The sequence below is a fragment of the Episyrphus balteatus genome, chromosome 3 (assembly GCF_945859705.1).
Source record: "Episyrphus balteatus chromosome 3, idEpiBalt1.1, whole genome shotgun sequence".
In the NCBI taxonomy this organism is placed as follows: domain Eukaryota; kingdom Metazoa; phylum Arthropoda; class Insecta; order Diptera; family Syrphidae; genus Episyrphus; species Episyrphus balteatus.
The window spans coordinates 114,978,127-114,993,264 of NC_079136.1; the positions used below are offsets into that span (position 1 = coordinate 114,978,127).

Sequence of the window (15,138 nt, forward strand, 5' to 3'; positions counted from 1 at the left end):
TCACAGAATGTAAAATATTTAATACCAATTTTCAGCTAAAATTTATTATTTTTCTTTGTCATTATTTTGTCTCTTCTTAATAACTTTTTAAGAGGGATCTTATTTTTTCTATAGAGTTAAAGTTGCTTAACTTTTTAAGACTTTTTATATAGAAATTTGAAAAATAAAAATAAAATTCGTTTTTTAAAAAAATAAAAGAAAATCTAAAATCAAATTGCCCTCCGAAACAAGTATGCAGTTTTGATTGATATGTTAAGGTGCATTTTTAGAAAAATAAAATTTTAAATCGTTAGAGCCGTTTTTTAAAAAACTAATTTTTTATAAATAATTTTTTTGGAAAAAATGTTTTAAAATAAAGTTGTTATGCCATTTTGTAGAAATCACTAATCAACATTTAAAAACAAAATTTCAAAAAAATTCGAAGATTTGATTTTTCAAAAAAAAATTTTCAAAATTTTTTTAAAAATCCAAAAATTATTTTTTTGGAAATTAGTTTTTTGGTTTATATTTAAATTATATAATTGCTTCTTCACAAAAAGTTTCGAAATCGAATAAGCATTTTCGGAGCAAATCGGATTTAAATAAAACCGTTCTATGGCAGGTACCGTTAATAATCATGATCAAACAAATTTTTTTATTAAAAGATAGACCTTAACTTAAAACTAACATTTGAATTTTTTAAACAAAATCATTGAAGCCGTTTTCGAGATATTTCAATTTTACTAAAATCGATGTATGACAAGTACCGTTATTTTTGGTCCAAAAAAATTAATTCCAAAAACACCTGTGGAGAGTCGCCAAACAACGCTACATACCAAGTTTGACATTAATCGGTCCATCCGTTTAGGCTGTAGCTCCTTATACAGACAGACTGACTGACGGACTTCCGGGTACGAATGCATAACTTGATATATAGTACCTATATCGCAAGTACAAATTGTGACTTTGTAAGGATTATACCTAGCTCTCAAGTTCCAACAATTTTTTTTTTTTTTTAGAAAATACAAACTGTGTTTAAAATAATTAGAAAACATTTTTGTTTTAATAAGATATCGTTCTTTTGGAATGAATATCATAGAGAACTACTACTTGGCCAAAGCCAATCTAAAAAAAAATCTCTTTCATTGATATATTTTTGTGTGCCTCCAAACATTACAGCTGTATCGATAAATGTTTAAAAACTTCTTGTCAAAAATGTGTCGCCTATTCATCTTCTTATCTGGTATTTTGTCATATTATAAACATTTATCCAATATACTTATCGTCTGATATTTTTTTTTTCTTCATACATATGTCGACATCATCCGGGTACTAGTGCATAATACACCCTCATCTGAAGTCGCTTATACAGATTTATTTGTTTCCAACATCCACCAGTTTGCACCATGCTGTGTCCATATCCACACACCATCGTCATACCCTCGAATATTTGGTGCCACAATGCCAAAATGTTTGCTAATCGTGCACATGTCACGTTCAGATAAACATTTGGAAAAAAAAATAATATGAAAAGAAAAAAAATCCAATCCTCAGATTGAATTCCGAACGGACAGTCATCGGTTGCAGCAGAATGATGATGATGATGTCGTCTGCCATATTCACCCGATATGGATTTTATGTTTACTTAAACAAAATCAGACGAACGACTGATATGACCAAGTCCAACATCTGGAATCTGGATATCAACCAAACAACGGCTGGAAGGGATTTTAAAATTCTTCCTGGTTTATTTGCCATTTTTATGACTTTTTTCGTTGTTTTTAATTCCTCAAAAAATAAATCCTTTCTCTTCCTTTTAAAATTATCCTTTATCTTCTTTATATACATCCTGCGAGAACACCTTCTTTCTGCAGCATCACCACCACCGGCACCATCACAACTCTATTACAAAGAGAGTGAACCTTGAAATCCTTGTTTTCTTCTCTTGGGGTATTACAGGGTGTCAGAATAAAGATATAGAATTACACTTACCGCACAAGGTGTGCAATCGTGCACCTGAAGCAACTTCAGATGCCACAACATGAAATTCAAAAAGGGGGGTTGTTGGTTTGGTTTTGATGCTGGAGCCACTTTGCAACGTCTGCATCTTCTCATATCATAATCATCAGCATCATCTTTTACTCCTCTCTACTCTGGATGATGTTCGTGCTGTGTGTCGGTTTCTGTAGCAAGAAGAGTATCTTCTACTCGTATTCTCGAACCAAGATACTCCTGATGCAAATTGCTTGTTTATAGTTTTTGAGATATTGAGATGCGAGCCGGCTTCCTGTGTTGCGTATTAAGTTTCATATTAGGTCTTATGGTGTAGCGCAGAGCGCACCAGCACCAGTTCCTTTTGCTATTGTTTTTGTTTCTCTTGATTTTGTGTACCTATTATACACCATTTGGAATAAACTTGAGAGTGTAAATACTTTCTTTAATAATTATAATCCAAGAGGTTGGGTTGTATTATAAATGTTTTATACCAATAGTTTTTTTTTTTTATTTTTTTTTTTAAGAAAAACAAACAAGAAAAGAAATACTTAATATTTTTTTTTTTTTTTTTGAAAATATGAGTTAGACCATTTTATACCAATTAACAAGGATACCTTTAAGCAAGCATAAGCTTCCATATTTAATCAGTGAAAATGACAAAATATCGCAATTGAGTATAACAGGATTTTTAGTTTTAAATACAGATTGATCAGTTTATACCATTCAAAGAATACAAAGAATACAAGTTGATACCATTATAAAGAAAAAACATACATACAAAAAATTGGCGTATTAATAATATTCCGATACACCAATTTATTTTCGTTATAAATAGTTGGAATACAATACCGGAACAGTTTATACCAATCATTAGATATGGAAAAGCGTCTTCTTTTTTCATTAAATTTGTTCTTAAGTATACCAATAGGAATATATGTGCATTATTGGAATAATTGCAGTTCTAAAAAAAAAAAAAACAAAAAAAAACAAAAAATAACCAAATGATTGTTCCAGATCCAATACTAAACTATGATAAAAAAGAATTTTCAAAAGCATTTTTTTAGAAACTTTCCAATGAATTTTTCTAAATATTGCCTCCTCTTTATTGATTTATTAACGAAATAATACACTGATATGTGTTTTTCCAAAAAATAAAGAACAGTAAGAAAAAAATACATATGTTAAGTTAGACTATTTTATACCAATCAGAGGTCGTTTAAGAATGTCAGTTTTGTGTATGTATATTTTCTTAATTGTGATGGAAAACAAATAATGATTCATAGTTTTTAATTCTTACAGAAGATACTTGAATTTTTACCATCTAATTGGTATAATATTGGACGTTGTTTTTATTTTAGAATTTACTAACGCACCTGTCTAACTTTTGTTTTATAGTTTCTATAACAATTGCTTTTTACGAAAATGAAAACAGATAACAATTTTTTTCAAAAAAATTCTAAAAGTTTATACCAATTAGCATATCGAAAATTGTGTACGTCAAAGTTGTAAGACTAGTTCATTCGTATACAAAAACCAAGAAGAATTTGGCCTTTCTTCTACTATTTATGAAATGTTTATGTTTTCATATTGGTTCTACCAGTTTATACCAGTCAAAGTATGTATAAAGACAAAGTTGTGACTTTAACTTCTTTTATTAAATATTTTCAAAAATAACCATAAAGTTAATTTTCAACCTTGTTTCTCTGATTATTATAAAATAAAAAGCAGCATGGCAGCAAGCGTCAAAAGTATCTCAAGAGTGTTTTCTTAAAATAAAAGAGGATTGCCACGAGTAATGCAACCGCAATATTACACCACAAAAACACCAAACCGCACAATAACCAAAAACCACTGGGATGAAATGAAGGGCGAGTCTTGATAAGATAAAGGAAATGAAGTGGTTCTAAGAAAATGCATTCTCTCTAAGTTACTTTGTGTTTTGTTGTTGTTTAAATATTTTTCATTGAGGAAGGTCTTCCGGCGACGAAGACGATGATATGACGACGATGGTGATAGTGTTTCTTAAAGTTCTCTTTCAGAGAAGTTGGTTTTAAAAGGTGTCAAATGAGTGGGAGTGGTTTGGGTTAGGGTTTTATTTTGTAAATGGATTGGGTACATACTCATTTATTAAAATTCTGTCAGGGATAAGATGGGTTGTTTTTTGAAAATTTATATTCTAAGAAAATTACATTTATCTTTTATTTTCATAGAAGTTTAAAGTTTAAAATACTGTTCGGATTGTGAACCGGATGATTTTACTCTAGTGCTGGAAATTCATGAAGTGATTCATTCTAATTACACCGGCACACAAAAAAAAAAAAGTGTCATGAACCAGAAACCAGACCTATCTTTCTATATGTTTTTGGACCCGCTGAATCCGAATTTCAAGTCCGTTTGGCCCTGTCACCCTCCAGTTTTGAGTAATATGCAAAAAACTCAAAAAAAGGTAGTTTTTGGGGTCTTTTTTACACTTTTCTCAAAACTGGAGGGTGACCGGGCAAAACAGACTTGAAATTCGGATTCAGCGGTCCCAAAAACATATAGAAAGATAGGTCTGGTTTCTGGTTCATACAACTTTTTTTTTTGTGTGCTAGCACTGTCGCGACATGTCGTGTCATACCCGGCACACAAAAAAAAAAGTTTCATGTACCAGGAAGCAGACCTATCTTTCTATATGTTTTTGGGACCGCTGAATCGGATTTTCAAGTCCGTTTTGCCCGGTCACCCTTCAGTTTTGAGAAAAATGCAAAAAACTCCAAAAAAGTCATAAAAATTCAAACAAAATGCACTCACAGCTCAAAACTGGAGGGTGATGGGGCCAAAAGGACTTCAAATTCGGATTCAGCGTGCCCAAAAACATATAGAAAGATAGGTCTGGTTTCTGGTTCATGACACTTTTTTTTTTTGTGTGCCGGTGTTATTATTGTTTAAAAACAAAAACCATAAGGTTGGGATAGTTTTAGTGAGGGCTTACAATTTTTTTTTTAACTTAATCAAGTGACACATCGAAAGAAAAGTCTTTTTAAGCTTTATTCAAAATTGAAAACCAAAAGCTTCTATGATGTCTGGTTAATGAGTTATTTGCATCCAAATATGTTTTTTCATAGTTTCGAAATACGAAATAAGTTTTGGTTTATAGTTCAGGCCTGTTCACGCCTATGCATTTGAGTAAAAAAATTCCAAAATTCAAGGGGAACCGCTTGCCAGAAAAAAAGCATTTTAATCATCGAGTGAGATATCAAAAGAAAGGCCTTTTCTATTCACAACTGAAATCCAAAAGATTCTTGGAGGTCTGGTTGCTTAGTTATTTGCATCTGAATATGTTTTGGTGTTAGTTTTTCTGACTTTATTATTATCTTTGGTCTTATTCACATTGGCCATTTTTTCAGTAACTTTAAATTGTAAAAATATTAGAGCAAATACTAAACACCACGTGATGCACCTTATTTATTCTTCCTTTCATCATTTTCTTGCATGTCTGAATTCAATGTTTTCCCGGTTTTATGTTTGGTAAGAGCAGTTATCGTTTTTCAACTTGGGTGGAAATTAAGTCACGACTTATATCGCTTTGTATACATTTTTTTACCATTATGATAGTCAAGGACGTAGCCAAGAAAATATTTTTGACTTCTTAGACCAAAAGAATATTTAGAAAAATGTGTTATTTCTCACAATGGAATTCCGCCGCAACACCGCCGCACGACTTTTTGACAGCCGCACCATGTCCGCACCATTATCAAAAATTTCAAATCCGCCGCACCACCACCGCATCATGATCAAAAATTCCTTTCTCGTACTTATATAAATGTTTAAGTCGTCTTCGAAGTTATTTCGACTCAATGCGGCAAAATTTTACTCCAATTTTACTGCGGTGGTGTGGCGGCGGCCAAGATTTTTTTTTCTTTATAAATCAATTTTTATTTTTACTCGGGCCATTTAAAAAAAAATATAATGCATATTTTAAAAATCTACTCTGAAAGATTAAACGCATTCTAACGAAAAATATATTACCCCATGAAATTCGAAGACAAGGTTGCCCAAAACCCCCATAATCCCATTCCCATTCAGGATTAGGCTTTTGTTATTCACTTCTTAGCCTTGGCTTCTTGGTAGATATAGCCAATTTTCGTGAGAATGTTTAAAAGATGGCTAAAGTTTTGTTGTCGGACTGTCTGTCTTGCAGTTGTAGGTTGTTATAGATATATCCATTAGGAAGTTGTATCTTTGTGTAATTTCCCGGTGCCGTTGCTCTATAATGGGAATTAGATATCAAAATTATGGTTTGCCGGTCTAGTTAATTGCTGTGTTGTGAGTGGGAGTTGAATGGCAATGGCAATAGAGAGATGGAGAGTTTGAATTGAAGTTGAAGCTATATGGACACAAAAGTTATTATAATCTTCCTGAAATTGACCCAATCACGGTAATTGTTCGTTCTCCACAAAGGACTCCATTGCCACACGTTTCATTTCCTCTCTCATCTCTTTGTATCCCGATTGTTGCTGATGGACTTCTATCTGTATCTTAAGGATATAAACAGCATCTATACAATAAGACGGCGGCGACGACGATGAACGACCATAGGATGACCAAAACGACGCACGTCTATATCTTGTGGCAAAGAGAGAGGAGATAAATTACAACTGCTGGCAACACACAGGGAATACAAATAAAATCATTATCCCTGAATGAGCTCCAAGGTTTATAAGAGCAGCTAACAGCCAGCGGTTTTGGTCGAGGTTAGATGACTTTTGTCAGGTTCAACATGGTTCAATGCGGAGGTAGGTTTGTCAGTTTTTGTTTTATCTTTTCTGTGTTCTCATGAATCTTTGAGTTTTTTTATTTCTTGAAATAAGGCGACGACCGATGGTCTTTATGATTTGTGTTGCATCATTTTATAGGTTGATATTAGGATGAATGCATAATTAAAATTAAAATTAAAATTAAAATTAAAATTAAAATTAAAATTAAAATTAAAATTAAAATTAAAATTAAAATTAAAATTAAAATTAAAATTAAAATTAAAATTAAAATTAAAATTAAAATTAAAATTAAAATTAAAATTAAAATTAAAATTAAAATTAAAATTAAAATTAAAATTAAAATTAAAATTAAAATTAAAATTAAAATTAAAATTAAAATTAAAATTAAAATTAAAATTAAAATTAAAATTAAAATTAAAATTAAAATTAAAATTAAAATTAAAATTAAAATTAAAATTAAAATTAAAATTAAAATTAAAATTAAAATTAAAATTAAAATTAAAATTAAAATTAAAATTAAAATTAAAATTAAAATTAAAATTAAAATTAAAATTAAAATTAAAATTAAAATTAAAATTAAAATTAAAATTAAAATTAAAATTAAAATTAAAATTAAAATTAAAATTAAAATTAAAATTAAAATTAAAATTAAAATTAAAATTAAAATTAAAATTAAAATTAAAATTAAAATTAAAATTAAAATTAAAATTAAAATTAAAATTAAAATTAAAATTAAAATTAAAATTAAAATTAAAATTAAAATTAAAATTAAAATTAAAATTAAAATTAAAATTAAAATTAAAATTAAAATTAAAATTAAAATTAAAATTAAAATTAAAATTAAAATTAAAATTAAAATTAAAATTAAAATTAAAATTAAAATTAAAATTAAAATTAAAATTAAAATTAAAATTAAAATTAAAATTAAAATTAAAATTAAAATTAAAATTAAAATTAAAATTAAAATTAAAATTAAAATTAAAATTAAAATTAAAATTAAAATTAAAATTAAAATTAAAATTAAAATTAAAATTAAAATTAAAATTAAAATTAAAATTAAAATTAAAATTAAAATTAAAATTAAAATTAAAATTAAAATTAAAATTAAAATTAAAATTAAAATTAAAATTAAAATTAAAATTAAAATTAAAATTAAAATTAAAATTAAAATTAAAATTAAAATTAAAATTAAAATTAAAATTAAAATTAAAATTAAAATTAAAATTAAAATTAAAATTAAAATTAAAATTAAAATTAAAATTAAAATTAAAATTAAAATTAAAATTAAAATTAAAATTAAAATTAAAATTAAAATTAAAATTAAAATTAAAATTAAAATTAAAATTAAAATTAAAATTAAAATTAAAATTAAAATTAAAATTAAAATTAAAATTAAAATTAAAATTAAAATTAAAATTAAAATTAAAATTAAAATTTATGGGAAATTTTTTTTCTTTAATTTTAAACATTTGCACCCTGATTGTCTTACAATACCATGTTTCCCCGTGTAGAACCTTATTTCGTATGGCTATCGCTATTTAATAAAACTATAAACAACCTCTTGTTTGTGTGTGTACTGTTTTATTTGATTGCCACCATATGCCATGATTTTTTAAGATTGTGGATGGGGGGTTGTTTTATTGGCAAGACCATCCGCTGCAGGCTCGTTCCAACAGACTCAACCATATTCGTACTTCACTGCGATACAGTTGCTTGCACTGGATATGTTTTACTACTCATACAAAATTAATATTTTTTTCAATTTTTCTTTTGGTTTTTTTTTTCTTTCGGAATCAGAGTTTTCATGATGTTTTTTATCTTTACCATTTTGTTTTGCGTGAGAGTGTGTGTTGGGTTTAGATAACAAAAAAAACTAAGGGAAGTCCATCAGGAATTTTTGTGTACTCTTTTTTTTGACTGGGGTTTATATTTTATTTAATTTTCAATGAACAAGTGACAAGTTTACTATTTTATCTGAAACTCGAGTAAAATGTAAGTTTAAAGATCAGGATGATGAATGAAGGGTCGAAAAGATTTCTTTACAGCTCCATGCCAGCAGACTAAAAGCAAGATTTTGTTAATACCTTCACACGAATGAACGACTTCTGCTAAATGCATTTTAAGATAAGACTTTTGTTGGTCCAAGAGATAATCTCTCTTGATTTTTCATGCAAAATAATTTGAAATATCTTACTTATCTTTCAACTCTCTTTTATAGCAACAAAATTGTCCCTGAATTTGGAAAATATTGTTAGGTAATACTCAAGAAAATGTTGAAAAGTTCTGTTATTTTGGTTTAATTTTAAATTGAAATGATTTTTTGTTGAATTGAAATTGTTACAACTCTCTTTACCAGATGATACCTTTCAAAGGCCTAAGCGATACAGGATATCCTTTATCTCATCAAATTACAAATGGGTTTCACAGAGGCAACTTTAATAAAAAAAAATAAACTTTTCTATTTTTTCCTTCCCTGGAATATGGATTGAAACGTGTCAACGGAAAAAGGATTTCCGTGAATTTTTAATCATAACACGGATACAGATATAGTAAAAAAACAACAATACCACATGTTGCCAAGCTGTTAATTTCATCACAAAGCGACAAACGAGCACAAAAACAATGAATTTTATTTGTTTCTTTTTTTTTGTAATTTTATTTCTAAAACAATAACATTGGAAATAATATTCTCTATTTACCTTTTATTGTCCAATTACATACAACTTCAATTACCATCTCATTACACAAACACGACGAGTGTGTTTACTATGTGGAAAATTGGTTCTAATAAAACGCGACATTTTTATTTCGAATAGTAACTATTTCCCACACTCACAAGAATCACCTACAACTCCGTATATAGGAAAAGTGAGTGGGTGATAAAAATTGTAATGATCGATATCCTGGGAAATAATCCCTAAAAGAACAATTTGCTGTTTATTTGTATGGAGTTTTGTAGTGTGCATTCACTATAAAATCTGTAGCAGACTCTAACAACAACAATACGAGTCATCTAAAAATTTTGTTGTTCGTCTTGTTTTTTGTATGCCAATTCACAGGTAATTGCAAATTTAACCATTAACATCCTTAGAGTCCTTTGGATTTCTTACAGGAATAGAAAAGGAATAGCATACAACGACAATGACGACAGGGACAAATGGTGAAATGAAAACCTATTCTCTTTTCTGGTGACGAGAATGGAAACCAGAGAGAATGTCCTATTCATTTGCAATAAAATCGAATGGAAATGTGAACTTTTTTTATGATCCTTAAAAATGGATATAAAGGACGTGAAAAATAAGGCAGGAATCTCGTATAACAAACGGATATCGTCCAAATGGTGATGATCTTCTGTAAGTAGTAGTTTTTGGTACAATAGTAGAAAACTATTGCACTCGTGGGTGCTGTAAATGAATGTTTTTTACTAGCGAATAAGGTACAAACTTCACTCTATGAAGAACCCTAAACAAGACATTGATTGGTTATTTTTTTAAGGCGAGAAAACTGAAATAGGTATGTATTAGATTTACCTTCTTAGAAGAAGCGTAGGTAAATTTAAACTCAGTTTACTAAAAATTACCACAAGATAGATACGTAAAAAATAGTTTATGCTTTATTTTTATCTGCAGAAGAATCTGTCTAGGGGAATCCTCTAATCATATAGACAATGTAGATGTTTTTTTTATTATAACCTACCATCAGCATCCGGTTTATGTATGACAGTAATAAAACTAAAGACACATGTGATGAGTCCTTAACGATAGACAATATTTTTTCCTCTTTAGAGTACTTTGTTTAAGTTTATTTTTATATACTTATGTTGCACATAAGGATTTAATATTGTAATTTATAATAAATTAAACCAACTGATGCTAGTTTTAAGGCTTGAGTTCTGGGTTTTATTATTAATTATATTTGAATGTAATCTTTATATGGTTAATACACTACATTCAACTAAATTTCTTAATACAGGGTTTTGAGTTTTAATAGTAATAATTTAGCTCAAAAAAAATTAAGGACAATGAACAAAAAAATTAATGTTTGCAAAATTTTTGTTCTGAGCTACGTATTTCTCAGAACTACGTCATAAGGGTGTTTTTTTTTTTTTTTTTTGAAACGTAAAGAAATAGATCTTTCAAATTTTATAATATAAATGAACATGTACAGTAGCGAGCAAAAAAATGCAAACGAAAGAGGTTTAAAGAATTTTGAACAAGAACTAAGTTACCAAATATGGCATATTTAAACTGTATTTTTTGCATTAAACAGAGTCAATTTGTGGAATATTTTACTCCAAAACCATTATTTGGTCAAAAGTCTACCTAAATATGCGTTTTTAGACGAGCAACAAAATGCAAATGTTTTTATTGTTTGCATTTTTTTTTTTTTTTTTGCTCGCTACTGTACTTCATAAATATGACCAACTTCTGAGGGCAATATAGCGGGCATATTTTTTTTCTGGTTAGATGATTCACATCCATCACAAGATTTTTTAAATTCCATAATGTACATGTACATTAGGGTGGTCCTTAGGAAAAAAAAAATTGGGGACGCCCCCTAGATTGATTCCAAATCAGGAAAAAAAATGCCCTAATTTTTTTCAAATTTTTATTCCTAACCCTTCCTGACCCTATTTCATTAAGAAGTTTATACGTATGAATGATCAAACATCCGCCATTTACCCAACACTGGACACAGAATATCGCTCCTGCTATAGTAACTTCCTATCAAAATAGAGCCAGGAAGCGTTAAAGATAAAAATATGAAAAGAATAGGGTATTTTTTTTTTTTTTTGACTTTGAGCCAATCTAGAGGGCGTCGCACATAGGAGTAGTTGCAGTAAAAACCTGGTCATAAGTCGATTTTCTGAAAATCAAAATTGACACCAAAAAGTTTGGCAAAGTGGTTGCAAAATAAACATGTGTCAATATGCTGCACTAATTTAAAAAAAAATTTAAATGGAGAATTCTTCTTCAATTATTTATTAACGATATTAATAAAGTTTTGAAAATGTTAGATGGTTTTTTCTATTTTATTTTTGGTAAGTTATTATTTGAACTTTAATGATTTTGTTTTAGTATACCCCGTTATTCTGCGATGAATTGAAACTTATGAGTTAGTTTATATATTCTTTAACACAATGCAACAAAAATTGGGTGCTCTTAGGTGCTCTTTAGAGAATCGAGGGTCAATTAGTTTTTCACTTTCTGATAGAAAATACTCCTTACTTTATGCAACGTTTTTTATTTTTAAATTAAATTTACTGATGTTATTAGTGTATTTTATTTTGGGTGATCTTAATTAAGGTTGGTGAAGAGAGAAAAGAAACTGAGAATTGCGTATTAGGGATGAGGAAAAAAATTTGAGAAAAATAATGTCGACAGGCGGAGTACAGGCCATTAATCAATTTTTTTAGTTTTTGGTAAAAAAATAAAAATAACAAAAACTAGGTTTATATTGTATTTTCTTGTGGGAATACTCATTTTACACAGAAATAATAACAAAAACCACAAAAAATAATTATGGCCAGGTTTTTGATGACAATACTCTTATGTGCGTCGCACTCAATTTTCGCAAAAGAGTGAAATAAGGACCACCCTAATGTACATATACCAGTTCCTGCAGCATATAACACAAAGAGCAAATATTAAAATAACAAGCTAAAAATAAAAACATTTTCATTTTATTAAATATGTACCCCCAAAACTTAAATTACACTAGTTGACAAAAAAATAAAAAAAATTTTGGACACCAAGTGCCGTTATACTTTTCGTATAGATTTGAGCCCAGAAAACTCGAAAATCTTATCTAAAAATATATTTATCAATAGGTTTTCGAGATATGATTTTTCAAAGTTTTTTGTCGTTGTTTTTTCCAGCCTACTTAGTATTCGGGCTTTATCTTGAGTAATAAACGACTAACACAAAAATTGAATACGGCTAAAATTGGATAAAATATGGAGTTTGAAAATCTACTGTTTTTGTTTTTTTGAACCATTTTTCTTCAACACATTTTAGAAGTTGTAATTAGGAGTTTTGTATTTTTTTTATTTTTATTAATTTATACCTCTATTTTCTAAAAATTAATCTCATATGATCGTTTATCCCGAAACAACTTTTTTTTTATAAAATTTTATTCAAATTTTATTATTTTATTCGAAAGATTTTGATTTTTTCTTTCAGTAATAAAGTTTTTTACCAGAAATTTCTTTTAAAAACTAGATTTTTAAAAAATGTTTTAATACATTGCACTTATACATCTGGAGTGACCCATAAAAGTTGTTCTAGTGTTTCTTGCTTATTTACTCAGCTTTCAGGCACCGGTTTTTATGTTCAGATTAGTCGTTTATTACTCAAGATATAGCACGAATACTAAGTAGGCTGGAAAAAAACAACGACAAAAAACTTTGAAAAATCATATCTCGAAAACGTATCCATCGTAATTTTTTTTAAAGTGATTTCCGAGTCCCTGAGGTCAAAGTACGTAAGAAATAGTGGGATTGAGTGTCCATTTTGGCTGTAAACCAGTGTTATTCTTTTATCTTTTCATCTTATTTCGTCAGCAAGAATCGTAAAAAAGTGATTTAAAATTTTTCAATTTTTGCTTTTTAAAAAACGGTTCCTACAATTTAAAAAAAAAAATCTTTAAAATTTTTGTAACCCAAAAAATTAAATGGCTTACTTAGTTTGGAGATTTAAAAAAATTAAAAAAGGTATTTTCATTATTTTAAGAAAAAATTTTAATCATTTTTTACATTTCTTATTGTTTTATTATTCCTATACCTACAATTTTTTACTATAACAAAAAGTACGTGCCACGTAGTCGTGCCTTTCATTTTTATAAAAAATATCATAAAATGAAGTAGGTACCTATTTTATTGAATTTCTTGGATAAAATTTAATTTTTAGAAAAAAATTTAACATTTTTAAAATCGTAAGAATTGTTTTTTTTTTTTATTAAGTTATTATGTGCATATATGAAAAAAAAATTTAGTACCTAGTTTAAAAAAGAGCATGCTATTTAAGAAAATATTTTTACAAAACTATTAGGTAGGTAATCTGTATTGAAAAAAAAAATTTTTTTCTAAAAAAAAAATTAATATGTAAATACAAACTTTTAGTAACACATAGACCCGAATTCAGTCATTTGTGCCCACGATATGTTCCATTAAAAACATATTCAGTCCTATTTTGAGTTTCACTTGAACAAGTTTCCACCCGGAAAAATTGAATTTCACTTATCCTCTATTGTGAGTTAAGGACGACAAGTTGTTCGCGTCCCGAAAACTCACCGTTTTTGAACTTTTTTTTAGTTAAAAGGTTAGCAGCTCAACTAAACTGTGATGAAAAAAAAAAAATTCCGGACGAATAAAAATATTTCGGGAAAAAAATTGACCACGTGAAACTCACAACAGGGCTGATAAATAATAAACAAAAAAAATGTTTACTTAATTTTTTGAAACCCACCCGAATTTTTTTAATTTTTTTTCTTATGCCTTCTACGCATTGTTGCTACAATTTCTACAAATCAATAACACAAAAGTAAATTTAAATAAATAACAAAATTTAAATCCTACAAATCCTTTACATACTCACATGTCTACAAGTTCTTTATCCAGTTGCCAAAATCCATTACAATTACTGTTCATTCATTGCTGGCTCGTTTCTTCTTTTTTTTTTTTTCTTGGAATCATTTAAGTTTTCAAAAAGTCAATTTCTACTTATAACGATAGTATAATAATTCGTCTCGCCATCATCCTTCTTCTAAAAATAAAATAATCTGTCCTTTTTCACTCAAATAGTCTCCAAACTTTAGCCAAGGTCTGATTATTTTTTTATTTCTTCTTTTACACAAAATAAAACTTACTCAAAACGTACAACAAAACAGCAGAAGTCAATAAAAATTCAAATTTATTACAAAAAAAAAAAACTTTAAGTGAAAGAAAAAAACATGAAAACAACAGAAAGACATAGAACTTGTTATCTACAGAAAATTGCAAAACTTATATCCGTTGCAAAATTATTTATCCTTAGTCCTTTTGTTGCAGAAAATATGACAGACACGTACTTTTACCCCAACGACAATAACAAAAAAAAGGATACCCATGTGTAGAATGTCAAGATACAGGGTGTTTAAAAGAGTCAATAAAATAAGTCTCATCAACCAAAATAACAGTTCTTTTTAAGTAAATTAAGTCAAGTCTCCAAAAAAATTTTAAAAACTCCTGATGTCTTTGGTTTAAACCAAAACTAGAAAAATACAACCTCGATCTTAAAGTATTTTGCCCAATTTTTTTTTAATATACTGTTACCGAAACACCCTTTTATAGTGCATTATTTGTTGTATAAATATCTGAACAACAAGTTAGTAAAAAAAAACATGCAAATAGAGGTTTGGAGGGGGG

The 15,138-nt window shown here is 28.0% G+C and overlaps 1 protein-coding gene across 3 annotated transcripts in view; it reads right to left on the bottom strand.

Moving 5' to 3' along the window:
* The window catches only part of LOC129915994 (mitoferrin-like), a 56,558-nt gene extending 41,964 nt beyond the window's left edge, over positions 1-14,594 (bottom strand). Inside the window, exons 1-2 of one of the 3 annotated variants that reach the window (XR_008772388.1) lie at positions 14,330-14,594; positions 13,872-14,254 (exon numbers count right to left, since the gene is read on the bottom strand). The gene's annotated coding sequence lies outside the window, so the exon portion shown is untranslated. Of the gene's footprint in view, positions 1-13,871; positions 14,255-14,325 lie in introns of those variants that run through there. The other 2 variants (XR_008772389.1, XM_055995751.1) reach the window with 2 other exon arrangements.
* Between the last annotated feature and the right edge of the window lie 544 nt (positions 14,595-15,138).